Source organism: Glycine soja, chromosome 1, assembly GCF_004193775.1.
Source record: "Glycine soja cultivar W05 chromosome 1, ASM419377v2, whole genome shotgun sequence".
NCBI lineage: Eukaryota > Viridiplantae > Streptophyta > Magnoliopsida > Fabales > Fabaceae > Glycine > Glycine soja.
This window is the reverse complement of record NC_041002.1, coordinates 13,260,807-13,287,268: the sequence shown is the minus strand read 5'-3', so window position 1 is coordinate 13,287,268 and position 26,462 is coordinate 13,260,807. Positions and strand designations below refer to the sequence as shown.

At 37.4% G+C, this 26,462-nt stretch overlaps 1 pseudogene; it reads left to right on the top strand.

The window, feature by feature from the left end:
- Positions 1–17,373, top strand: part of LOC114409276 — a 48,302-nt pseudogene extending 30,929 nt beyond the window's left edge.
- The last annotated feature ends 9,089 nt before the right edge of the window (positions 17,374–26,462 follow it).

The window sequence follows — 26,462 nt, the reverse complement described above, 5'->3', positions numbered from 1 at the left end:
GTTTCAAAAGAAAGAATGTATCAGCCATTACTTTAGGTCGGCACGTGAAAATAAAAGAATAAAGTACGGTCGATAAACTCTTTTACAAATAAAGTTGTTAATGCTTTCTTTTCAAACAACAAGATCGATCATAAATGCATTCATCATTTAAAGCTGTTCAAAATATGGGAGTTTTACAAAATACAGTGTCATCCAGAGCAAAGGTGTCCATAGTGGTGGCTTCAGCCACATGTATACAATCATCAAATTCCTATACATCAGGTCTACCCATACAAAAACAAAAGAGTAAACCTAACAGTCAGTCTTAGATACACCCACCCTAAAAAATATATAAAACTAATCCAAAAAAGTTGTCCACTCCACCGTGCGCTGAAGCGTCCGTGCAGGTTCATCTGGATGCACCAAAGAAGTAGTCGTGAATCGAATGGTGCCCCGAAATCGGCACCTCGTGTTGCCTTCGAGGGTCTCCCAGGCTCCCTCTAGGCACTCCATCTCTACTCGATCATGGATTAGCTGCGCCGCCATCACGATCTACAAGAAAGAAAAGAAAGGGGTAGACTCTTTCACGAGACTCTAACTATGCCGCTGCACAATGTGTCTCATAAACACTACATGCAATTAAAAGGGGTATCTTAAGGCTTTTCATCTCTGGTAATCGATTACACAGACTTGGTAATCGATTACCAGAGGCTAAACTCGAATTACATAGCCTCAGAACATGGAATATGCAAAAATGCACTGTGTAATCGATTACACATACCTGGTAATCGATTACCAGTGACCCATCCCTCTGTGTAATCGATTACACAGGCTGGTAATCGATTACCAGAGGCTCCCTTAATTTCCTGACTTCGTTTTCAAGCCTGGTAATCGATTACACCCCCTTGGTAATCGATTACCAGAGACCATCTCAACCTCCTGTCTTCTTTTTTAAGCCTTGTAATCGATTACCCACCCTTGGTAATCGATTACCAGAGGCCATAATCCACATATCACACAAAATTCACAGCTGGCCAGCCACCACAAGCCTCCTTGCTTTGTGGTCTTTATTCCTTTTATCTGTTGACTGTCAGGAGCTCGCCTGCTTAGGTACATCACAGGTTCTCACTGACCGACTATGCCCGGGTTGGGTCGGGATTGGTCAAGCTTGGTTTTGGGCAATAGCACCCCACCTGACGTCCCCAAGGTCTCCTGACCCCCGCGACATATCTCCAGGTACCACTCTGTGGTCAACAATAAAAGCAGGAAGTTTCACCCTTCAACACTTCCTCATCTCAAGCTTGTAGGATTATGGGGTACCCATCACATGTGGTACTAGGTGGCGGTCGGGCGATGGTGCACAACAAGTTTTCCACATCCACAATGCGCGCATAAACCCACCATCCCCTATTGCCCACCTCCATCTGAGCTCACGTACTCCCACGTAGCCCATATCCTCGTTTCTCTCAACACCGGGTCCCCATCAATCCTCCCAAGCTTCCACAACATCCAAGCAAAACAACATTCAAACAGCACAAGCTATCACAGCCAAGCAAAACAGGGCAAAGGCAGAAAACTCTGCTCAACACACCAACCAAAATCACAGCTTTTCTCACTTAAAGACCCCAGTAACAATTCCTTCGATCCAATTCGTTAACCGTTGGATCGACTCCAAAATTTTACTGGAAGTCTATAGTACATAAGCCTACATTGTGACCGTTGGGATCTACTGGCAAACATCCAGAACGCATTCTGCACTAGGCTTTCCACAGCCAACCACACATAAGCATTTTTCTGCACAAAGCCAAAATCCTGCAGCACTTATTTTGACAGCAAAATTCTGCATAAGTGCAGATTTCGAAAATCACACTTCCTCTCATCCAATCTTGCCCAAATCAATTCCTACAAGTCCCAAATCATGTATCAATCATGTCTAACCCAAAATCAAGCTTTACAGCACAGCAACACAGAATCTAGGTGTCCAACACCCCTCAATTCAATGGGTTTTCTAGGTTTGAAAAGTGAAATTTAGAATGAGGTAAATTTGAAGCAAACTCTCACCTCACACAAGTCCATAACATCAATCTAAACTTGCTCAAACTGAATTTACACCTACAATTCCACCGAATCAAAATTTGACTCTTCAACACCCAAATTTGCCCTAGAAATGGCTCTTTGTTCACTTTGGTCATTTGTTTTTCTCTTTAGCACATGTAACATCCTAGAAATTTCTACCCGGAATTTTTGGAAACGATGTATTTTGAATGATTATATATATAAGTATTATTCAGTGTATATGCATATATGTTCTTGGTTAGAGTAGGAATAGCGGGGGCAAGATACGCGGGTTAGGCTAATTAAGGAAGATAACTCCATAACTGGGAAGTTACGGGTTGATTCTTAATTAATTAGTCTAAAAATCATTGTTTTGCGTGCAACTTAAAATTTAACGAAACCAACCTCTGAACCACGCTCGGGGTTTTATTCTGAGCGTTTTGATATATATATTGATTACTTTCGAAAACTGGCCCCGACGGACGCAGAGAAACGCGAGAAACTGGAATCAGAGAAACGACACGCAAACCGAGGCAGGATTTTAGCGTTTCAAAGGTCAGATTTTTCTCACTTTTGTGGCTGAGTGTGGGTCACGGTAAAAAGGGAAAGTGGGCCCTTTTGGCTCCACTCAAATAGGGACATGTGGCAGAGCTTGAATAAAATAATGGAAAAAGGGAAAACCCTTTTTATTTAAGACCAAAAAGCTTTTCTCTCTCCTCACTCAGCAAAACAGAAAATTTCAGACAGCTCTCTCTCTCCCTCACGTTGCCATTCTCCATTGAAACCCCAACAAAGCTCCAACCTTTGGTGCTCATTTCTGCTCCAAATCGCGAAAGGAGGGCATTTTCGAGGTCGTGAAGTGCGTGGCTACGAGTGGGACTTCGAAAATTCAGGTTTGGGTGGACTTCTTTCTCTCTTAAATTTCGTGGGTATGGGGTTTTGGGAGATATGATGGGTAGTCTTGCTAGGTTTCTGCTGTGTGATGATTATTTGTGAAGACACTTGTTGAAAGCATGTTGAAATTGCCATGTTTGGATGAGTTAAACATACCCATTCTGTTTTAGGGTTTTTATGATGATGCTTGTGATGTTCATGTGCTGAAATTGCTTATGGAAACTGTTAGAGATGAAGGGTAGAGTTAACTTGGGGTTAGAAAGTGAGAATGTGGTGTTGTGAATGGAAAAAGAGTGAGGCTTTGAGAGTTGGAAGGTTAAATCTGGATTCTGTGGTAAATGGAGGTTAAAGTGAGTTAATCTTAGCTTGAAATGCCATTTAGGACTTATGAGAAAGCTTGGACTGTGCTAGAGAGAAAAACAAATGACCAAAGTGAACCAAGAGCCATTTCTAGGGCAAAATTGGGTGTTGAGGAGTCAAATTTTGATTCGGTGGAAATTTAGGTGTAAATCCAGTTTGAGCAAGTTTAGATTGATGTTATAGACTTGTGTGAGGTGAGAGTTTGCTCCAAATTAACCTCATTCTCAATTTCACTTTTCAAACCTTGAAAATCCATTAAAATGAGGGGTTTTGGACACCTAGATTTTGTGTTGCTGTGGTTTGAAGCTTGACTTTGATTTAGACATGATTGATACATGATTTGGGACTTGTAGGAATTGATTTGGGCAAGATTGGATGAGGGAAAGTGGGATTTTCGAAATCTGCACTTATGCAGAATTTTGCTGTCAAAATAGGTGCAGCAGGATTTTGGCTTGTGCAGAAAAAATGCTTGTGGGCGGTTGGCTGTGGAAAGAGCCGTGCAGAATGAGTTCTGGATGTTTGCTAGTAGATCCCAACGGTCAAAATGTAGGCTTATGTACTAAAGACTTCCAGTAAAATTTTCAAGTCGATCCAACGGTTAATGAACCGGAACGAAGGAATTGTTACTGGGGTCTTTAAGTGAGAAAAGCTGTGTTTTGGTTGGTGTTTTGGCAAAGTTTTCTGCCTTTACTCTGTTTTGCTTGGCTGTGATAGCTTGTGCTGTTTGAATGTTGTTTTGCTTGGATGTTGTGGAAGCTTGGGAGGATTGATGGGGACCCGGTGTTGAGAGAAACGAGGATATGGGCTACGTGGGAGTATGTGAGCTCAGTTGGAGGTGAGCAACAAGGGATGGTGGGTTTATGCGCGCATTGTGGATGTGGAAAACTTGTTGTGCACCATCGCTCGACCGCCACCTAGTACCACATGTGATGGGTACCCCATAATCCTACAAGCTTGAGATGAGGAAGTGTTGAAGGGTGAAACTTCCTGCTTTTATTGTTGACCACAGAGTGGTACCTGGAGATATGTCGCGGGGGTCAGGAGACCTTGGGGACGTCAGGTGGGGTGCTATTGCCCAAAACCAAGCTTGACCAATCCCGACCCAACCCGTGCATAGTCGGTCAGTGAGAACCTGTGATGTACCTAAACAGGCGAGCTCCTGGCAGTCAACAGATAAAAGGAACAAAGACCACAAAGCAAGGAGGCTTGTGGTGGCTGGCCAGCTGTGAATTTTGTGTGATATGTGGATTATGGCCTCTGGTAATCGATTACCAAGGGTGGGTAATCGATTACAAGGCTTAAAAATGAAGACAGGAGGCTAAGATGGTCTCTGGTAATCGATTACCACGGGGTGTAATCGATTACCAGGCTTGAAAACGAGGTCAGGAAGCTAGGGAAGCCTCTGGTAATCGATTACCAAGGGGTGTAATCGATTACCAGGCTTAAAAAGGGAACTGGAACATTGTGAAGGCCTCTGGTAATCGATTACCAGTTTGTGTAATCGATTACACAGAGGGATGGGTCACTGGTAATCGATTACCAGGTATGTGTAATCGATTACACAGTGCATTTTTGCATATTTCATGTCCTGAGGCTGTGTAATTCAAGTTTAGCCTCTGGTAATCGATTACCAAGGCTGTGTAATCGATTACCAGAGATGGAAAGCCTTAAAATACCCCTTTTACTTGCATGTAGTGGTTATGAGACAAATGGTGTGCAGTGCAGTTAGATTCTTGTGAAAGAGTCTACCCCTTTCTTTTCTTTCTTGTATATCGTGATGGCGGCGCAGCTAATCCGTGATCGAGTAGAGATGGAGTGCCTAGAGGGAGCTTGGGAGACCCTCGAAGGCAACACGAGGTGCCGATTTCGGGGCACCATTCGATTCACGGCTACTTCTTTGGTGCATCCAGATGAACCTGCACGGACGCTTCAGCGCACGGTGGAGTGGACAGCTCCTTGGATTAGTTTTGTGTATTTTTGAGGGTGGGTGTATCTAGGATTGACTGTTAGGTTTACTCTTTTGTTTTGTATGGGTAGACTTGATGTATAGGAATTTGATTATTGTATACTTGTGGTTGAAGCCACCACTATGGACACCTTTGCTCTGGATGACACTATATATTTTGTAAAACTCCCATATTTTGGACAGCTTTAAATGATGAATGCATTTATGATCGATCTTGTTATTTGAAAAGAAAGCGTTAGCAACTTTATTTGTAAAATAGTTTATCGACCGTATTTTATTCTTTTATTTTCACGTGACGAGCTAAAGTAATGGCTGGTACATTCTTTCTTTTGAAAAAGCAAAATAGTTTAGAGATTATGAGCGGTGAGAAAGAAATGACTCCGAATAGAGTTGTGAACTGGCCATTCAGGACTCTATAGTGAGGATTTTCCTTCGAAACCTTGTTTTGGTGAAAAGAGAAAGAAATGAAAAAGAAAAAGAAAAAAAAAATTTACCATGGTTTTTGTTAATTAAATCATTACTATTAAACCAGTCATTATTTTGGGGACGCCACAGCACAGCCTAACCTTTCTCACATGTTCTAAATGGCATTTCAAGCTAAGATTAACTCACTTTAACCTCCATTTACCACAGAATCCAGATTTAACCTTCCAACTCTCAAAGCCTCCCCCTTTTTCCACTCACAACACCACATTCTCACTTTCTAACCCTAGGTTAACTCTACCCTTCATCTCTAACAGTTTTCCATAAGCAATTTCAGCACATGAACATCACAAGCATCATCATAAAAACCCTAAAACAGAATGGGTATGTTTAACTCATCCAAACATGGCAATCTCGACAAACTTTCAACAAATTTCTTCACAAATAATCATCATACAGCAGAAACCTAGCAAGACTACCCATCATATCTCCCAAAACCCCATACCCACGAAAATCAAAGGAGAAAGAAGTCCACCCAAACCTGAATTTTCGAAGTCCCACTCGTAGCCATGCACCTCACGACCCCGAAAATGCTCTCCTTTCGCGATTTGGGGCAGAAATGATGGCCAAAGGTTGAAGCTTTGCTTGGAGCTTCAATGGAGAATGAAGAAGAAGAAAATGGCAACGTGAGGGAGAGAGAGAGCTGTCTGAAAAAGTGTGGGGGCTGAGTGAAGAGAGAGAAAAGCTTTTTGGTTTTAAATAAAAGGGTTTTTCTCTTTTTCTATTATTTTATTTAAGCAATGCCACATGTCTCCATTTGAGTGGAGCAAGAAGGGCCCACTTTCTCTTTTTGACTGTGACCCACACTCAGTCACAAAAGTGAGGAAAATCTAACCTTTGAAACGCTAAAAATCCTGCCTCGGTTTGTGTGCCGTTTCTCTGGTTCCAGTTTCTCGCGTTTCTCTGCGTCCGTCGGGGCCAGTTTTCGAAAGTAAGCAATATATATATCAAAACGCTCATAATAGAACCCTGAGCGTGGTTCAGAGGTTGGTTTCGTTAAATTCTAAGTCGCACACAAAACGATGATTTTTAAACTAATTAATTAAGAATTAACCCATAACCTCCCAGTTATGGATTTCTCTTCCTTAATTAGCCTAACCCGCGTATCTTGCCCCCACTACTCCTACTTCTACCAAGAACACATATGCATATACACTGAATAAAACTTATATATATATATATATATATATATATATATATATATATATATATATATATATAATCATTCAAAATACATCGTTTCCAAAAACTCCGGGTAGAAATTTCTAGGATGTTACAATTAACATGAAAGATTTGACTCAAATCAAATAATAGGATAAAAGAGTTTTATACACTCATGAACAAATGAGTTAGAGAAAGAAACAAGAAAAATAAAATTCAGCACAACATAAGAAATCTTATGTGACAAGTTTCATGACTAGACATGAGTTTTATGACAAAACTACAATTGGTGAACAAGTCACTCTAGATTTTTGAGGTTTTATTCTACTTTATTTTGTAAGAATTTTATGGTTTAGGGTTCAGCCACAAAAAATAGCAAGACAAAACTCAAAGGAACCTAAACTCAACACAACTCATGGTTCAAGAACATGAACAAGAAATTTGAACCATAGAAAATGAAATCTAGCTTCTATAGCAAGATCAATCGGTGGAAATTCTAAAGAATCATGTTAACAACATTTAGCCCAAGACATGCGAGAAGATACATGGAGAAAAATGAAGAAACAACAATGGAGGAGAAGGTAAAACTAAAAATCAATGGAGGTTTAAGGAGCACCTACTTGAAGCTCTTATGCTCTGATTACCACTTGATGGAAGCTTGCTTGTGGGGCTTCTATGGAGGCTGGATCTTTGAACTTCAATGAGGTCCTTTAATGGTGATTTTCCACCATGGAGATGCAGCGGAAGACAAAGGAGAAGAGGTGAGAGGAGGCGCCATCCACTAGGGAATAAGCCATGGAAGAAGGAGCTTCACCACCAAGATGAGCCTTGGATAAGAAGCTTGGAGAGGATGCTTCAATGGAGGAAAAGAAAGAGGGAGAGAAACAAAGAGGGGGGAGCATGAAATTGAAGGAAGAAAAAAGGGAGAGAAGTTGAACTTTGAGTTGTGTCTCACAAGACTATCATTCATCAAAGTTACAATAAGTGTTACATATGCTTCTATTTATAGACTAGGTAGCTTCCTTGAGAAGCTTTCTTGAGAAAACTTCCTTGAGAAGCTTCTTTGAGAAAACTTCCTTGGGAAGCTAAAGCTTAGCTACACACACCCCTCTCATAACTAAGCTCACCTCCTTGAGAAGCTTCCTTGAGAAGATTCCTAAAGAAGCTAGAGCTTAGCTACACACACCTTTCTAATAGCTAAGCTCACCTCTTCGAGATGAGAAGCTAGAGCTTAGCTACACACCCCCTATAATAGCTAAGCTCACCCCCATGACAAAATACATGAAAATACAAAAAAGTTCCTATTACAAAGACTACACAAAATGCCTTGAAATACAAGGCTAAAACCCTATACTACTAGAATGGCCAAAATACAAGGCCCAAACAAAGGAAAAACCTATTCTAATATTTACAAAGATAAGCGGGCTCATACTTAGCCCATGGGCTCGAAATCTACCCTAAGGCTCATGAGAACCCTAGGGCCTTCCCTTGGATCTTTGGCCCAATCTACTTGGAGTCTTTTATCCAATGCCTTTGCGGGGTAGGATTGCATCACATAATGATCAACCTGTGTTGAGGTTATTGCACTCGTGTTTCATTGTTGTCATCTTCATTTATCACTCTTTTTTACACTCTTATGTACATTGGCAGGTATAGACTTGAGGTGATGGTCAACTACAAGGAGGAAAGCACAAATTTTTTGCTCTGGGACTGTGAATGCACTGAGCTAATTGGACAATCAGCTAATGAAGTTAACAAGCTGAAAATAGAAGTACCTAACCAAATTATCATATGATGGTTTTTAACATTTGAATGATGTTTTATTAGTTTACTATCGAATTTGATTACAGGTATTAATTATGGAATTTTTTTCTTTGGTCAAGGAGGGTGATGTTGATTTAAATGTTTCTCCTCAAGCCCTTGATAAGTTGATGGGTTATGTCCTTGCATTTAAAGTCAAAGTTCAACCCAAGTTTAACAATGTTGTTGTTCTTAGATACTCAAATGACATAGAATTGATCAATGTTGTGGTGGACATGCTGCCTAATGCTGAGGTAATGTTTTGTAAAGCATGTTGCAGCCATTATTGTCATATCTGTTAGCCTGAACTTATATCTTATACAGGCATGTTCCAAGGTTCATGCTCCTATTCTTGACTCTGATGATCCTTCCCAACTTGAATCTGTAAGTTGACACTGTGATAGTGTTTTCCAGATTTTATGTATGTTGGCATAATCTTATTTAAAAACTCCACCGCCTCTAATTCCAAATTTAGTTTATTGATCAGTGTAAGTGTTATGCAACAATCTGTGTCTGTCACAGCAAATCACGATCCACTTCTAGGTCTTTCATTGACACCCACAAAACGGATTACATCTGTTGACTGTGATGATGAACCGAAAAGCTCTTAGATTTCACCCGCCCAGCTTTCATCTAACAAATTAGCAAGGCATTATCAAATTGAATGAATGTAGTTACTTGCTTTTTATTTGCATTGTATGGACTCTATTATTTGCAAGACGTGAAATTGTAGAAACATTGATGTTCTTTTCCTGTACTGTCCATGTTTAACATTTTGTTAGGGTGGACATATCTTATAGATTCCTAATGTGGAAGCAGGAATTAACTTTTGGTTGTTTAGATATCTTTTGTGTTAACATTGTCCAATTTGAATTATATTTTTTATCAGTTCTGAAACCGATTACTAAATCATTATTAACAAATTGTAGTTTATTTCAGCATGACCATTACTAATATTAATTAACACAATTAAATTAGGACAATGAATTATTACACCCTTTTTCCTTTAAAGAAAATATCTTTTCCATGATACAGTAGCTTCTTGCTTCCAGTTCTCCATTATCTCTTGCTTAAAACTCTATATATGTGTTAACTTAGCACTGGAACCTGTTGTGCATTTGCAGTGTGGAGCCAAAAGTTTTTTTCCCCAAGCTTAATTTCATGTGTTGATATTATCCAATTTAAATTGTATTCTCAATCATCTGTAAAATCAAATATGACAAATTATTACCATACTATTATAGAAACCATATCATGCAAAATATTGGATTCGATTGTTAACTGCTTCTAACACAAATAGCATTAATCGCTCATTCGAGCAATGGCACATGATCCGATAAAACCAGAATAAATATGATACACTTTTTTATCATAATGTCAAATAAAGCAAGGGGATTTTTTTGGAGTTCACCAAAATTCATTCTCCCTACTTCTGTACACAGAAGATCTTTGATATTAGATTTTGTCCAAGTGTCAGCAAGCCATGCCTCTATATATACAACTATTATCATTCCTGTATCTCCAATTTTCGCAGCTGTCAATGTTGAACCATACACTTAGCCCCTCAGCTAGCCATTTCTATTATTTTCAAGATTTATTTCATTTTTTTAAATTAATTTGTATCTTGGTAAAGTACAACAATTGCCATTAAGAATGTGAAAATTTTCAATATAGAAACAAGTCTGATTCAGCAATAAATACAATCTTAATTGCTCAAATTTATGAAAAGTTGTTTTGGTTTGGGATTGCCTTAAGCTGTTTGTGCCCTATTTTGTTCTGCATCATCCGAAGAAAAAAAAAACATACATCAAGTTGAATGATATATGCTATACATGTGATTACAAAAAATCCACAACATCTTTCATATTAGCTTTCCCATCAGTCTCACCAACCGATGCTTCTACACGCAAGTGTCATCATTCCTATATGCATATTTTCCCAGCTGTTAATGTTGAACTATAGTTCTTGGCCTTCATCTGTCCATTTCTCTTATTTTCAAAATGTCTTGCATGCATTCCAGATTTAGTTTACTATTTCTTAGTTGATCTCAATCTCCATTTTCTCATTAATTTATAACTCGACCAAGTCAACAATTGCCATTAACACCATGGAAAAGTACCAATTCACGGACAAGTCTAATTCAGCGAAAGCCAAAATGAAAAGAAAATGTATCATAGATAAAAAAAAACGACAACCTCAGGCTCAGGCCCCTCCACAGCCAATTACGGACTATACTTCACAATCTAGGAATTATCACAGTAAGAAACTATACGAACCATCTTGCATGAAAAATATATTGCTTTCAATTAATTGATTCCATTTAACTTTGATTTATCTCTATCTATAAGCAATTGAATCTAATTCATCAGAGGATCTAAGTTCTGAATCAACACAAGGTACCATGCAAACAAACTCCTTTATCCAAGATTTTTTCATCCCTGAAATCTAATAACCATATGTAATTGTAATTCTTGCAGGATCTGATTTAAATTTTTCCCCTGGAAATGACCCTGCAATTAACACTGAAGGTGAGAATTATGATTCTGAGTCATTGACAACCATATCAGTTGACATATTTTTTTATCCATCTTATCAATTGTTACCATCATCTTTGCGTATGTCATTAAACAATTTCAGGCTATTCTGATCTTGGTGACCAACTAATGCAGTGTAGACACTGTAATGCAAAAATGTGGTATAATGAAAGAATATCAAAACATAAAAACAGTAGAAACCCGAGGTTTAGCTTATGTTGTAGAGACGGCAAAGTTGAACTTCCATTATTACAAAATCCAACCCAATATCTCCACCGACTTCTCTTTGATCATAATTCAGCTGATGGTAGAAATTATCAACAAAACATACACACATATAACATGATGTTTGCATTTACTTCTGCTGGTATTAAGCTAGACAAATCAATTAATCATTCAAGAGGACCTCCTACAATTAGAATTTAGGGTCAACCATGTCACTGCATAGGCAGTTTATTACCAATGTCTGGAAAAGAACCCAAATCTACACAATTATATATCTTTGACACAGATAATGAAGTTCAAAATAGAATTAATGTCATCAGGCACTGATTCTTTCATTTCTATAATTATAAAAATCATACATTGATGATAGATTTTCTTTCAATTACATATTAGTTCTAACATTACTTTTTTCAACCAGCATGATGGAATTCAACCGCAAATTGTTTCAAGTTTAGGTGAAATGCTGGATGAACACAATGCACATGCTAAAATTTTTTGGATGGCTAGAGATAGATTGGCAAATAGTGATGTGGATAATGTCAGATTAAGATTGATAGCTACTTGTGAAAAGGATGGTCATACATACAATGTTCCAACTGTTTCAGAAGTTGCTGCACTTATTGTAGGTGATTTTAATCCCAACTCAAGAAGAGATATTATTGTTGAGACTAAAAATGGACAGTTACATAGAATAAATGAATTGCACTCTAGTTATCTAGGCCTACAATTCCCTCTGCTTTTCCCTTATGGTGAAGATGGATATAGGCTTGACATACTTCACCGTGCAACACTTGACAGCAAAAAAAGAAAGAGAAATCGTCTCACTATGAGAAAGTGGTTTGCTTATAGACTTCAGTCCATACCAAATGAAGCTCAAACTTTATTGCATTCTAGAAGACTATTTCAACAATTCATTGCTGAAGCATATACCATGGTTGATTCAGAAAGACTTAACTACATCTGGAACAACCAAAAGAAACTCAGAGTTGACAAGTATTGTAGCTTACAAAATTCACTGGATGCTGGGACAAGCCAAGGTTTTGTTAGACAAATGGCCTCAGCTATCTAAAGAAGGGGGGTTGAATTAAGATACAAAGACTATTCCCCAATTAAAATTTCACTCTCTCTTTTTGGATTAACAATACACCCTTAACATGAATTACTCAAAAGACAATTCAAAATAAACTTCTTTAAAGCAAAAGATAAATAACAATAAATAAAAGAAGTTTAAGGGAAGAGAGAAATGCAAACTTGATTTATACTGGTTCGGCCACTTCCTGTGCCTATGTCCAGTCCTCAAGCAACCCACTTGAGATTTTTCACTCTCTTTGCAAAACTCCTTTTCACTTCCCTTGTGTTCAGGAACCCTTTACAATAAGAGACCCTCAGTCTCTTAATCCCTTTTCAAAAGTAAGAAGAAGAAAAGAAGAAATCTCTTTTGAAAGAGAAAGATATTACAATTGAAGATCAATCAAGATTCCTTATTGAATATAAAAGTGTTTGACCAAAGAATCCTTTTTGAAATGATAAGACGTTTCAGTTCAGAAAAACTCTCTTAATCTTTTGAGAGGATAAGACTTTTTGGGCAATAAAAACTCTCTAGAATTTTCGTATCCCAAGTCACTTACATATAGGCCTTTGATGTCCATTCAAAAACATTTGAAAATATGTGATTGTTGGGAGTTATATTTGAAAATCCTCATTGGTAATCGATTACAATAATGGTGTAATCGATTACACAATTACTTATGAAGAGTTATGACTCTTCTCATTTGAAATTTGAATATTTAAACACGGGTAATCGATTACCAACTTACTACAATCGATTACACAACTTTGAAATTTAAATTCAAATTTTTTATGGCTGTTTTAAAACGTTCCAAACCTCTGGTAATCGATTACAAACCATGTGTAATTGATTACATGCTTTCTAAAATATTTAAAACCTTTTCAGAAAGCATATTGGCCACTGGTAATCGATTACATGCTCTGGTAATCAATTACCAGAGAGTAAATCTCAATTTAAAATGATTTAGATAAAATTCTTTGGCCAAACCTTTTGCTTTTTCAATTTGGAAATTTCTTCCTAAGATTCTAGAGATCAACTTGATCATATATCTTGATTTTCTTGGATTCTTCAATTCTTGTCTTGAATAAAATTTGAGAAGCACTTGATCCTTTAGCATCATCAAAATATCTTGCTTCTACAGGTTTAAATAAAGGCAAGAGAGTAATTTTGCCTTCTACCTTTGTTGGCAGCCCCCGTTACATGGATTAGTTATATTTTGATGGTATGGCGATATGCAGCCACGTTGGTTTCCCAAATCTTTTTATCACTTTAACATGTAATCCAAATTAGCCAGAAATCCATAGATTACTTGCACCATTGTATTTTGAAACCAGCAGATAGACCAGACATTATCTCACGAGTTTTCAAGTTTAAATATGAAGAAATGCTTTCAGACCTAACAAAGAATCACCTACTCAGAAACGTTGTGGCATGTAAGTTGACAGCAACTTTTTCTATTAAACTTAGAATTCAATTTATTATTTTTCACTTTTGCTGATCCTATAACATAATTGTTAAATATTTATATGTTATTGTTTTCCTGCTAATACTATAATTTAACAATCACATATACGCATACAATAGAATTCCAAAAACGAGGACTTCCTCATGTCCATTTATTGTTGTTTTTGCACCCAGACAATAAATATCCAACTTCAGATGAAATTGACCAGATTATATCAGCAGAGATACCTTCAAAGGAAGATTACCCAGAACTCTATACATTGGTGCAAAATCATATGGTTCATGGCCCATGTGGAATTATACGCTCTGAATCTCCATGTATGAAAGAAGGAAAGTGTAGCAGATTTTATCCTAAAATGTTCCAACCTCGCACTCTTTTAGATGCAAATGGTTATCCAGTATATCATAGGAGAAATGATGGTCGTATAATTTCAAAGAATAGTGTTATCATTGATAATAGACACAACGTACCTTATAATCCAAAATTACTAAAAAAATACCAAGCGCATGTCAATATTGAATGGTGTAATCAAAGTGCTTCAATCAAATATTTATTCAAGTACATAAACAAAGGGTATGACAGAGTCATTGCTGTTATGCTTTATGATGGCAATGATGAGATCCAAAATGCTACCAACCAGAAAGATGAGATTAAAGAATATATAGACGGCAAGTAGCATTAATTTAACATGTGTAATTAATATGCCCATTATTGTTTTACTAAATTAATGTTTATGTCAGATACATTTCTCCATGTGAAGCTGCTTGGAGAATTTTTGATTTTCCAATACATGCTAGGAAGCCTGCTGTTGAAAGATTATATTTCCATCTTCCAGGCCAACACAATGTTCTTTATGAGGAACATGATGATATTGATGATGTCTTATCCAACCCAAGCATTTCAGATTCCAAATTTTTAGCTTGGATGAACGCCAACAAATGTTCTTCAGAAGGAAGAACTCTGACTTATTCAGAATTTGTTTCAAAGTTTGTATATAATCAAAAGACTAGATCATGGCACCTTAGAAAGAAAGGATACACTATTGGAAAACTTATATGGGTCCCACCAACGACAGGAGAATTGTTTTATTTGAGGATGATGCTTACTGCCTGCAAAGGAGCAACTTCATTTGAGGATATTAGAACTATTACAAATATTCAATACCCTACATATAGAGAAGCATGCTTTGCCATGGGGTTTTTACAAGATGACATTACAAGATGACAAAGAATTCATTGAAGCAATCAAAGAGGCAAAGGACTAGGGCACAACTAATTATTTGAGGAAATTATTTGTGTTGATGCTTTTAACGAGTGCCATCATTAAACCTGAAGAAGTTTGGAACCAAACTTGGCATTGGCTAGCTGATGATATTGCATATCATTATAGAAAATCAACAATAAATACAGGTTAGTTTTGATTAACTTTTACATCAGATCGCATCAACCATAATCATAATTTGACTGATAACGTCTAATGTGTTAGAATTACATATCGATGATAATCATTTGAGTAATTTGGCATTGCTCGAGATTGAACAACTGCTGCACATAAACCAAAAATCACTTAAAGATTATCCTTCAATGCCATATCCTGAGGATGTTGATTGCACGTCCTATCTAGACAATAGCCTGATATTAACAGAACTAAATTACAACAATGATGAGACCAGATCAGAATTTCTGCAACTTTTTTCATCCATGACACGTACCATACCTTTCCAATTTAAATTTAAATTGTTCTTCTTTTGCATCTAACATAAACTAATACATATTTGTAGATGAACAGACATCAATTTATAACCAAATCGTTGAAGCCTTCAACAAAAATCAAGGTGGCATGTTTTTCCTATATGGATTTGGAGGTACAGGAAAAACCTTCATATGGAGAACATTGACAACTTCATTGAGAGCAAACAATCAAATTGTTATTATAGTTGCTTCCAGCAGCATAGCTTCTCTATTGTTGCTAGGCAACAGGACTGCACATTCAAAATTCAAAATACTTGTACCCATTTTTGAAGATTCAACATGCAACATTCATTAAGGAAGTGAATTAGTTGAATTGCAAAATCAAACAAGCCTAATTATTTGGGATGAAGCACCAATGGCTCACAAATTTTGTTTTGAAGCGCTTGACCAAAGTTTAAGAGATATAATTAAAACTAAACCCAGTTCAAATCAAATATTTGGAGGTAAAGTCATCATATTTGGTGGAGCTTCTGACAAATACTGCCAGTCATTCCAAGGGGAAGTCGCTCAAACATTGTTAACGAAACAATCAATTCCTCTTATTTATGGGATTGTTGTCAGGTCTTAAGACTGACAAAAAACATTCGTTTGCAGAATAATGAACAATCACCAGATGAACAAGAAACTGCCGCATTTGCTAAGTGGATCCTAGACATTGGAAATGGAATTATTGGACATGAAAATGATGGCTATTCCACAATTGAAATCCCTGAGGACCTGTTGATAACTCAATATGATGATCCAATCCATGCCATAGTTAACTCAACATTCCCATATTTAACTAAGCATCATAATGATGCTCAGTACTTCAACAGCAGGGCAATATTAGCTTCAACCAACGAAACAGTCGAACAGGTCAATGATTATATACTATCATTAATCCTAGGTAATCATAGAATCACTAATGTAATTCATATTACATCTATCTAAATTAGCCCTGCTTAATTACCAATTTTTAAATATTATCTATTTTATGTTTCTGTTGTTTTGGAGAGATCTTTAACTTTACAACTGCCATACTAATTACAAAAATTATCATAGGTGAACACATGGAATACCTAAGTTCTGACTCTATAGACAAATCAGAAACCATTGAAAGCTGTCATTTTCAAACAATAACTACTGAATTCCTTTATTCATTGATGACATCTGGTCTGCCAAATCATTGTATCAAGCTTAAAATAGGAACTCCTATAATGCTTTTAAGGAACTTAGACCAAACTCAAGGCCTGTGTAATGGCACTAGATTAATAATTACAAGACTGGCGAAGCATGTAATTGCGGCTGAAATCATTTCTGGCAAAAATTCAGGCCATATGGATTACATTCCAAGAATGTCCATGTCCCCTTCACAATCACCATGGCCTTTTAAACTTTTAAGAAGACAATTTCCAATCATGTTGTCTTATGCAATGACAATTAACAAATCTCAGGGACAGTCACTGTCCATAGTTGGACTTTATTTGCCAAAACCAGTTTTTAGCCATGGTCAATTATATGTTGCATTATCAAGGGTCAAAACAAATAAAGGCTTAAAAATTTTGATCCATGATAAAGACCAGAAAAATATAACTTCTACCACCAATGTAGTTTTCAAAGAAGTCTTCAATAATCTAACAATGTTAATATAATTTCTGCCCTAATGCAATTGTTAGTTTTATTCCTAATAATACTTTATTTAACAATTACTCAAAAACGCTCTGATATGCAGCTAAATACAAGATCATATCAGCCACCGTCAAAGGTTCTATTATAAGGTACATAATATAATCTTCTACATTAAAATCTTTCTATTGCAATTTATACTACTGAATTCAATTTATGAATTGCATCTATTATGCTTGATTTTAAAATTATTATTATTATTATTATTATTATTATTATTATTATTATTATTATTATTATTATTATTATCATTATGTCTACTATGCAGAGTATCGTCTCAGACAACTCAAGGCAAAAATAGTAAAACTAAGGTCACAATTATTGGAGCCTCAAAAAGTATGTTGCTATTTATATTGTCTATTTTTTGGTTTCTACTTCCAAATTTAGTTTCTCTACTGAGCTTTTGTATGAATTTTGTAAGAGACCAAGGTTTTGAAGTTTTTAGGATTTATATGGAATCATCATTCATGGGTCATGGAAGTTGCAGCAATCATGGTGTTTATTATTATTATTATTATTATTATTATTATTATTATTATTATTATTATTATTATTATTATTATTATTATTATTATCATTATACTAAACAAAAAGAACCCTTTTATTTTTTTTTCGAAAAGAAAATCGATCTATTTGTTTGCCCCAGAAATTTGAAAATCCATCTTATTCTTGATTATGTTGTGAGCTTGTGACAAACCTATTCAAAGGTAAATGTCTGGAACATCCAAAATTGTACCTGCTCTCCACTCTATCAAATGATATTACACCTTACGCTTCAAATAAGGTACTTTTGGCTACGAATTTATTATTATTATTATTATTATTATTATTATTATTATTATTATTATTATTATTATGTGTTGTTGATTTAACTTTAGCAACTGTTTTTATTTTTTATTTTATTAATTTGCCAACTTATTATATATCCTTTTTAATGTTTTATTTTTTTTCTCATACATATACAAACGCCAATGGCCTATTTTCTCAATCTACTTAGTACGCTCACACATCATGATCAAGTCAAAAAGTTTGATTAGTTTCGAATTTTAATGGACATTCTAATTCATTATTTACAAATCATTGATTTATGTAGATTAAAATGTCAAAAGAGAAATGCTTAATAATAATAATAATAATAATAATAATAATAATAATAATGTTGCCTCTAATCCATAAAATTAATGCCCATCTTTAATACTAATTTGTTCATTTTAACTAACACTAATTAGTTTTATGTTTTGCCACTAACATGACAGTAATATTTTTAAACAATGATATACATACATACATACATACATACATATATATATATATATATATATATATATATATATATATATATATATATATAGTTAAACAATCAACTAATTTTGTAAAAAAACTTTTGATTATTCATGAAAAAAATTTCTTCTGAAATTATATATTTAGAACATGTATAATTGCTCTGCTGAGACCATTAATGTTGAATATATGTTCTGCCAAATACATAATTATGATGATTTGTTGTGATCAATTTTTCCCCTGCATTTTTATAAATATCAATATTGGTTGTGACATTCAGCAACCAAAAACAACACTTCAACTGTCTGCAACACCAGAGATACATTCATGATGATTCAGATCACTCTCTACGTCTAATCTTCTGAGCCAGCATTCAATGCTCTATAATTTCCAAATTCATTCATATGCCACCAGCTACACGTTTTCACCAACCACTGCATCAGTCCCACAGTTCTTCTCCAAACAGCCTTTCTTCTTCAGTCATCCACTCTTCCTTCGTTTCCAAAAAAACCAATACTCAGACGACTGCCAGCATGAGTTCAGACTCATCCTCCACTTCAACCGGGACAACCATGAGTTTAGACTCATCATCTGTTTTAAGCAAGTCAAGTCTCAAATTATTTAGAATATATATTGAAATTCCGTTAACTATATTTTATTTTGTTTTGTTAAAATTTTAACTTCGCCGACTCTCTCAAGGATTTGGTAAGGACCAATGAAACAAGGAATAAGTTTTCTTGACTTCAATGCCCAACCAAACCTAGTCCAAGGAGTGACTTTCAAGAATACATGATCACCTTCCTGAAACTTAAGGTCTTTTCTCCTCTTATGATAACTTTTTTGCCTACTCTAAGCTTCTCTCATCCTTTCTTGGATCAACTTGACCTTTTTGATAGTTTGTCACACTACTTTAGGTCTTAAGACAAGGCTCTCACCAGTTTCTAGTCAACACAAAGGTGTCCTACATCTTCTCCCACACAAGGCTTCAAAGGGTGTCATCCCAATACTAAAATGAAAGATATTGTTATAGGTATGCTTTATCAAAGGCAAAAAAACTATCCCAACTACCCCCTTGTTCTAACACACAAGCTCTAAGAAGATCCTCTAAGGATTGGATAGTTCTCTTAGTCTGGCCATTTGTTTAAGGATGATAAGTTAAACTCAACCTAAGCTTGGTTCCCAAGGCTTTATGCAAACTTTCCCAAAATTTAGAGGTTAACCTATGATCTCTATAAGAAATTATGCTAGGCGGCAGACCATGCAACCTAACAATCTCACTGATATACAAGTGAGCAAATTTGGTTAACATGTTCACTATAACCCAAATTGAGTCTAACCCTTTGGGGGTTCTAGGAAAACTCGTCACAAAATTCATAGAAGTACTATCCCACTTCCACACAGGAACACTCAAAGGTTGCAACAAACCTGAAGGCTTTTGATGTTCTATCTTAGCTTTTTGATACACAAACTTATCTACTTTTTTCTTCATAATAGGCCACTAGAACATCTTCTTAAGATCTTGATACATCTTGGTGGCACCTGTGTGAATACTCAAGCTACTCCTATGGCCTTCCTCTAAGATCATCTTCTTAAGCTCATAAAGGTTAGGTAGACAAATCCTATCTTGGAGTCTCAAAACTCCATCACCTCCCAAGGTAAAACTACTCTTCTTACCTTGAGCTATGGACTCTAACTACGTGAACAGGAAAGGGTCAAACTTATGACCATTTCTAATCTTCTTTGCCAACCCACTGGTTACTTTCAACATACCCAACCTCACACTCTTAGGGATAACTTCACAAACTAAGTTCATATCTCTAAAATGCTCCAAGAGATCCAACTTCCTAACCATTAATGCAAAACTAAGCAAATATTTCCTACTCAAGGCAACAACCACTACCTTGGCTTTACCTGGGTGGTCCATGAGGTCGTCTATCCTAGACAAATGATACAAGATTTTAGTTATCACCTTGTCCAACTGACAGTAATCCACACACAACCTCATGCTCCCATCTTTCTTTTTCACGACACTCCCCAGGATGACACATTAAATTTAACATACCATTTCCCTAATAAATCCTCTAACCATTCCTGTCGTAACCTACCCTTCGGCAGGAGGGCGACGCGTGACTCACGGGTGCGTCTTCCAAGAAAGGGATGAGCGCGGAGTCGCCACCAATGTTTATTTGAGGAAAACGTCACAAAAACCGGAAAAGACGTGGTCTACGAACTTTAAATGAAAGGTTCGGGAGTTGTATTTACGCACGGGGAAGGTATTAGCACCACACACGTCCGCACAAGGGACGACAGCCTTTAATCAAATGTGCAAATATGACTTCAATTTATGTTATTTTCCCTTTTTACGTTCTTATGTCTTTTTATGCCTTTTTATATTTTTATCTTTATATGGTTGACAAGGGTGTTTCCCTTTGCTCCTACGTATTCCTCAATTGTGATAAGGAAATCAGACCTACGTAGTTCTTTGAGAACAAAATGTTTGGTTAAGTTGTTTTTATCCTTTTTTGCAAAATATGTTTTTGATTGAATGAAAGGTCATTTAAGGCGTTGGACCATTAATGATCTCTTTATTTTTGAAAGAGGTAATAAAACTACGTGTTGATTTTAGGCCTTTTTTAGAAATCTATGTTTAAACAATAAAGGTGGAAAAGACCATTTTAAGGCGTTGGACCTTAAAAATGACTTTTTAGATGATTTATGAATTGATTTTAGCCTTAGTTTCACTTTGGTTATTAGTCAATTCGATTAAGAAAGAAAAATCTCAAAGAAAAAACGTCCGATTGATTTTTTTTTATTTAACTAAAAGATATTTTTGATTATTATATTATTATTTAGCCTCTTTTTTGGTTTTAAACATGTTTACGGCATGACCGAACAGTCGGAATTCATTTTAACAGAAATTAAAGGATGTTACAATATGAATGATCGGTGGAAATTTATTTTATTTTTGATTAGGCGAAAAAATGACTTAAATAAATGACTAAAGCACATCAAAAGGGGGTACGGAAAGTAAATGAAATGAAAATAAAAGCACGCGAAACAAATGAGGACCACTAAGGGTACATAGAATGAATTGAAAAGTTCGATTTCAGGAACTTACCTGTTGAAGACCGAAGAACGAAGAAGAACGAACGACGAAGAACGATTGAAAATCTTTGCGAAATCACCCACGGAAATGTCACGGAAGCGTTACGGAAGTGCCTCAGCTTGGATTTTCTTCACAGAAACAATATTTCTCACTAATTTTAAGTGAATCTCAGATACCAGGAGGGTTGAACATTTTTGTTCTTCCCTCCTTTCCCTATTTATAGGAAAAGGAAGGAGGAGCTTGCTACCCTGCTCGCCCAGGCGAGCTCAGCTCGCCCAAGCAGGCTAGGTTGCTTCCTCCAGAAGCAACCGCCTTCTGGAGGAACATCCTGGAAGGCCCAAGTCGGCCTGGTTGCTATTTGCACCTCCCTGTTTACTAAATACACCCCCCTGCCTTTTTTTTGTTGATTCTTTTTTCGTAACGTTACGGAAATTTATGAATTTCGTAACGATACTTGTTTTCTTTCTGTAATGTTACGGAACCTTACAAATTACGTAATCATCCCTTTTTTGCCTTCCGGAATGTTACGGGACTCTACGGATTGCGCACTAACACTTCCTTTTAATTTTCGGCATGTCACGGAACTTCACGGATTGTGCTACAATGCTTTCTTTTGACTTCGGGCATGTCTTGGAACTTCACGAATTGCCTAATGATGGGTGCCATGTACCTCGAAGTGGTCAAACGAGGGTGGCACCCCAAAATGGATGGTCCCCGGACGAAATTAGGGTATGACAGTTGTCCCTCTTTACTTGTCTTTTATTGGAGATAAAAGGGAAGTAAAGATAAGACACTAATTTCGTTCGAGCGAAACACCATTCGGCCGGTGAATCTCCCTGTCAGCGGAACCTGCAAAAATTCGAAAATGATCAGTATCGACACATCATCCTGATACTGTCGAATTCGTTCCTCCTGGTTGACACAAGGCGCAAAATGACCATACTTTGTCTTTGCGTGTCTTTGGACGCGATTGAGCCTGGGCGGCAAGGCGCAGAACGACCATAATTTGTCTCTGCGTGCCACCGGACATGATCGCCTCTGGATGGCGAAAAGGTGTACGGTATGACCATAATTGGTCTCTGCCCCCCTCTCGACTTACTTTCACTGAATGACAAAGGGCGCAAAATGACCATAATTTGTCTATGTTCATTTATCACTCGACTTGCGAAATCTGAATGACAAAAGGCGCAGAATTTGTCTCTGCGCATTTATCACTCGACTCGCTGCTCCTGAACGACAAAGGGCGCAAAAGACGTTGTTAGTCTCTATGCGTTTATCACTCATCGAGCGTGCGGATGACCGTAATTGGTCTCCACATGTCATTGGGCCCGCCGCCTCTGGATGACAAAAGGCGCAGAAGACGACGTTATTCTCTGCGTGCTATCATGCTTTGAGTCTTAGAGATAGCAAAAGAAAGTTTAAAAGTGCGGGACCAAATGGTTCTCGCATGTCATCGGGCCCGTCGCCTCTGGATGACAAAAGGCGCAGAAGATGACGTTAGTCTCTGCGTGCTATCATGCTTTAAGTCTTAGAGATAGCAAAAGAAAGTTTAAAAGTTCGGGACCAAATGGTTCCCACATGTCATCGGGCCCGCCGCCTCTGGACGACAAAAGGCGCAGAAGACGACGTTAGTCTCTGCGTGCTATCATGCTTTGAGTCTTAGAGATAGCAAAAGAAAGTTTAAAAGTGCAGGACCAAATGGTTCCCGTATGTCATCGGGCCCGCCGCCTCTGGATGACAAAAGGCGCAGAAGACGATGTTAGTCTCTGCGTGCTATCATGCTTTGAGTCTTAAAGATAGCAAAAGAAAGGTTTATACGGATAACCGCTTGGGTATTTCCGCCTGTCACATGACTCCAGGGTCAGTATGACAGAGATTGTGGGGCGGCCGACAAAAGCGAGGCTCTCGCTCCTACGTATCCTCAATGAGGAACTCAGACCTACGTAGTTCTGGATAACTTGTGAGACTAAAAATAGTCTCGGTGTTTTCTTCACTAAAATGCGAACATGTTTTAGTAAAGAGACAAAACTTCCAACTAATCAGAGCAACATATGTTTTTCCGATGAAAAACAATGTGTCTACCAGGGAAGGGGAGTATGCTGATGAAATCTTCTCATAACCATAAATGAGATTTTGGATGTTAGCATTTCGTTTCTAAATGACCATTTAGAGGAAACACTGGGTTCAACAAAAATAGAAGAAAATCACTCAAAGTGTATCAATCTCCAACAGGTAAGTGTTTCATCCTAATTCCGAACCACAGATATGCCATTACTTGATTTTGCAAATTATTTCCTATCAAATCAAAGATTACATGCGTGATCATGGATCAATAGGACTTTTTCTTGGGAATGGTGTTTTTTGGTGGGAACTTTGGCTTTAAGTGTTCTTGCCTTTTCCTTTTCTATTTTTGTTTAGTGCGGGGCGAGAAAGTCGCTAGCGCATAGGATTTTTGGTTGGCAATCAAAGGGAGAAGACCACTTTATGTCGTGGTTTCCTTTCTTTTTTTTTTCTTTGGTGACAATTTTGTATTGTTCAGATATTGTCTGGTCCAAAGACCTTTCTGCATGTTTCTTCTATTTTCTTCCGATCTTTGATTGGGAATTTTCTTTCTTTTTTTTCGCTTTCTCCCACTCTTCGATTGGGAATTTTCTCTTTTTGTTTTCTCCCGCTCTTTTGATTGGGAATTTCCTTTCTTTTTGTTATCTTCTAAGGGCAAGGATTGACATTCTCACCCTGGGTCAAGGTTTATGGTAAATTGGGATTTTGGCTCAAGGCTTGTAGCACGGCTGGACATGATATATGTCAGGGTTTGGTTCGATTCAAGGATAAAAGGGGATGTCCCACATTATTTCCATGACACAAATGCAACAATGATGATTTGGAAATTTTATGCAAAACTAGTCGTGCATGCACCTATGTGGACACTCAAGTGTCAAAAAAATTTGGTCATGTGATGCTAGGGCTCATAATTCATTCTCTCTACTTTAGTCAACCCAGTGTTTCCAAAATATGTTCTTTTATCAATTTGTGCATTCATCCGGGTCTATTTTGGGTGTTTGAAAAAACTTTCACAGCATTTAACCTTCAGGTGTATACACATTTTTTTCAAAAACTTGTTATGACCAGTGAATTTTTTCAAAGAAAAGTTGGAAGTTATCTCTTTTCAAAAGCATGTTGTTTTTTAGCTAGACAACTTTTTATTATTTTTTTTCTTTTTTCTCTCTTTTTCTTTTTCCATGAGGTATTTTGCTACCTAAACATATGTATATTTTTTGTGAGGTATTTTGCTATATACATGCGTGTCCAAGGTATCTTGCTACCTAAACATACATATATATGTTTTGTGAGATATTTTTGCTATATACATGCATATCCAAGGTATCTTGCTACCTACACATACATATATATATTTTGTTTCTCACGTGCATACTTACCTATGTCACGATGTCATGACCTTTCTGTGGGGACGGGCACCCTATAGGACTGACACAAGCCCGTAACCAGAGCTGAAAGCCCCAGGGCCCTGTCGGACTGCTTCGGGTCCACTAGGTGCCTTGTGGGCACGATCCCTGCAAATAGTGGATGGCATCAGAAATCAGTTTAGCCACATGCATACTTACCTATGTCGGAACGGCACAGACCAACTGATACTTCCGCAGGGGGAGATCGGTATTGCGGTCGCTGGACGGAATGTTGCTAAGTAGCAACGTCATCCATATCTGTGTAAGAGTGGTCATGTTGGTGCGCATGATTCGCACTCGTCCCTTTGCAGCGGCACGGGTGAAATCTTGCCCCGGTATGCATAGTAGCTGCGTGATAGCCTCCCTCTCTGGTTGTATTCGCACAGTTGGCGCCCTCCAATATCAAGGGGTGGCCCAAGAACTGATAAAAGGAAACTAATGGCCCATTAACCGGGAGTGCAAGTCTCGGTTAAGCATTTAAGGGCAGAGAACCTTAAATTCTCTTAAGGTGCAGATGTGGAGTCCTCTGAAAGCGAGGACGCGTAGCCCTCTAAAGGTGAGGGAGTGTGCTGCCCTCCGAAGGCGAGGACGTGTTGCCCTCTAAAGGCGAGGGCGTGTTGCCCTCCGAAGGCGAGGACGTGTAGTCCTCTCAAGGGGAAGACATATAGTCCTCTGAAGATGAGGGTGTGTAACCCTCTGAAGGTGAGGACGTGAAGCCCTCTGGAGGCAAGGACGTGCAATCCTCTGAAGGCGAGGACGTGCAGTCCTCTAATGGCGAGGACATGTAGTCCTTTAAAGGCGAGGGCGTGTAGCCCTCCGAACGCGAGGGCATGCAGCCCTCTGAAGGTGAGGACGTGCAGTCCTCTGAAGGAGAGGGTGCTAGTACCCAAGGGTCCACCCTTATGAGAAAGCATGAGATTGACTCATTTGAGAGGGCCGGTCATCCTAAATTCAAAAGATTTAGACATTAGATGTGGGAAATCTATGCAGTTAACATGATTTTTAGGGATGCAGATGCATGCAACCTTTTGTCGTGAAATTTGGTAAATGCGGACTTCATATGAAATAATGCAACGTAATGGAAAGTTGTACAATGTTCATGACATTCTTTCCCTATTTTGTGATTTTCATTTTGATTTAATTAATTTTTTTTTTTGGAAAACACAGATTGACTGTCCTTTTGAAATAGGTGATAATTCACACA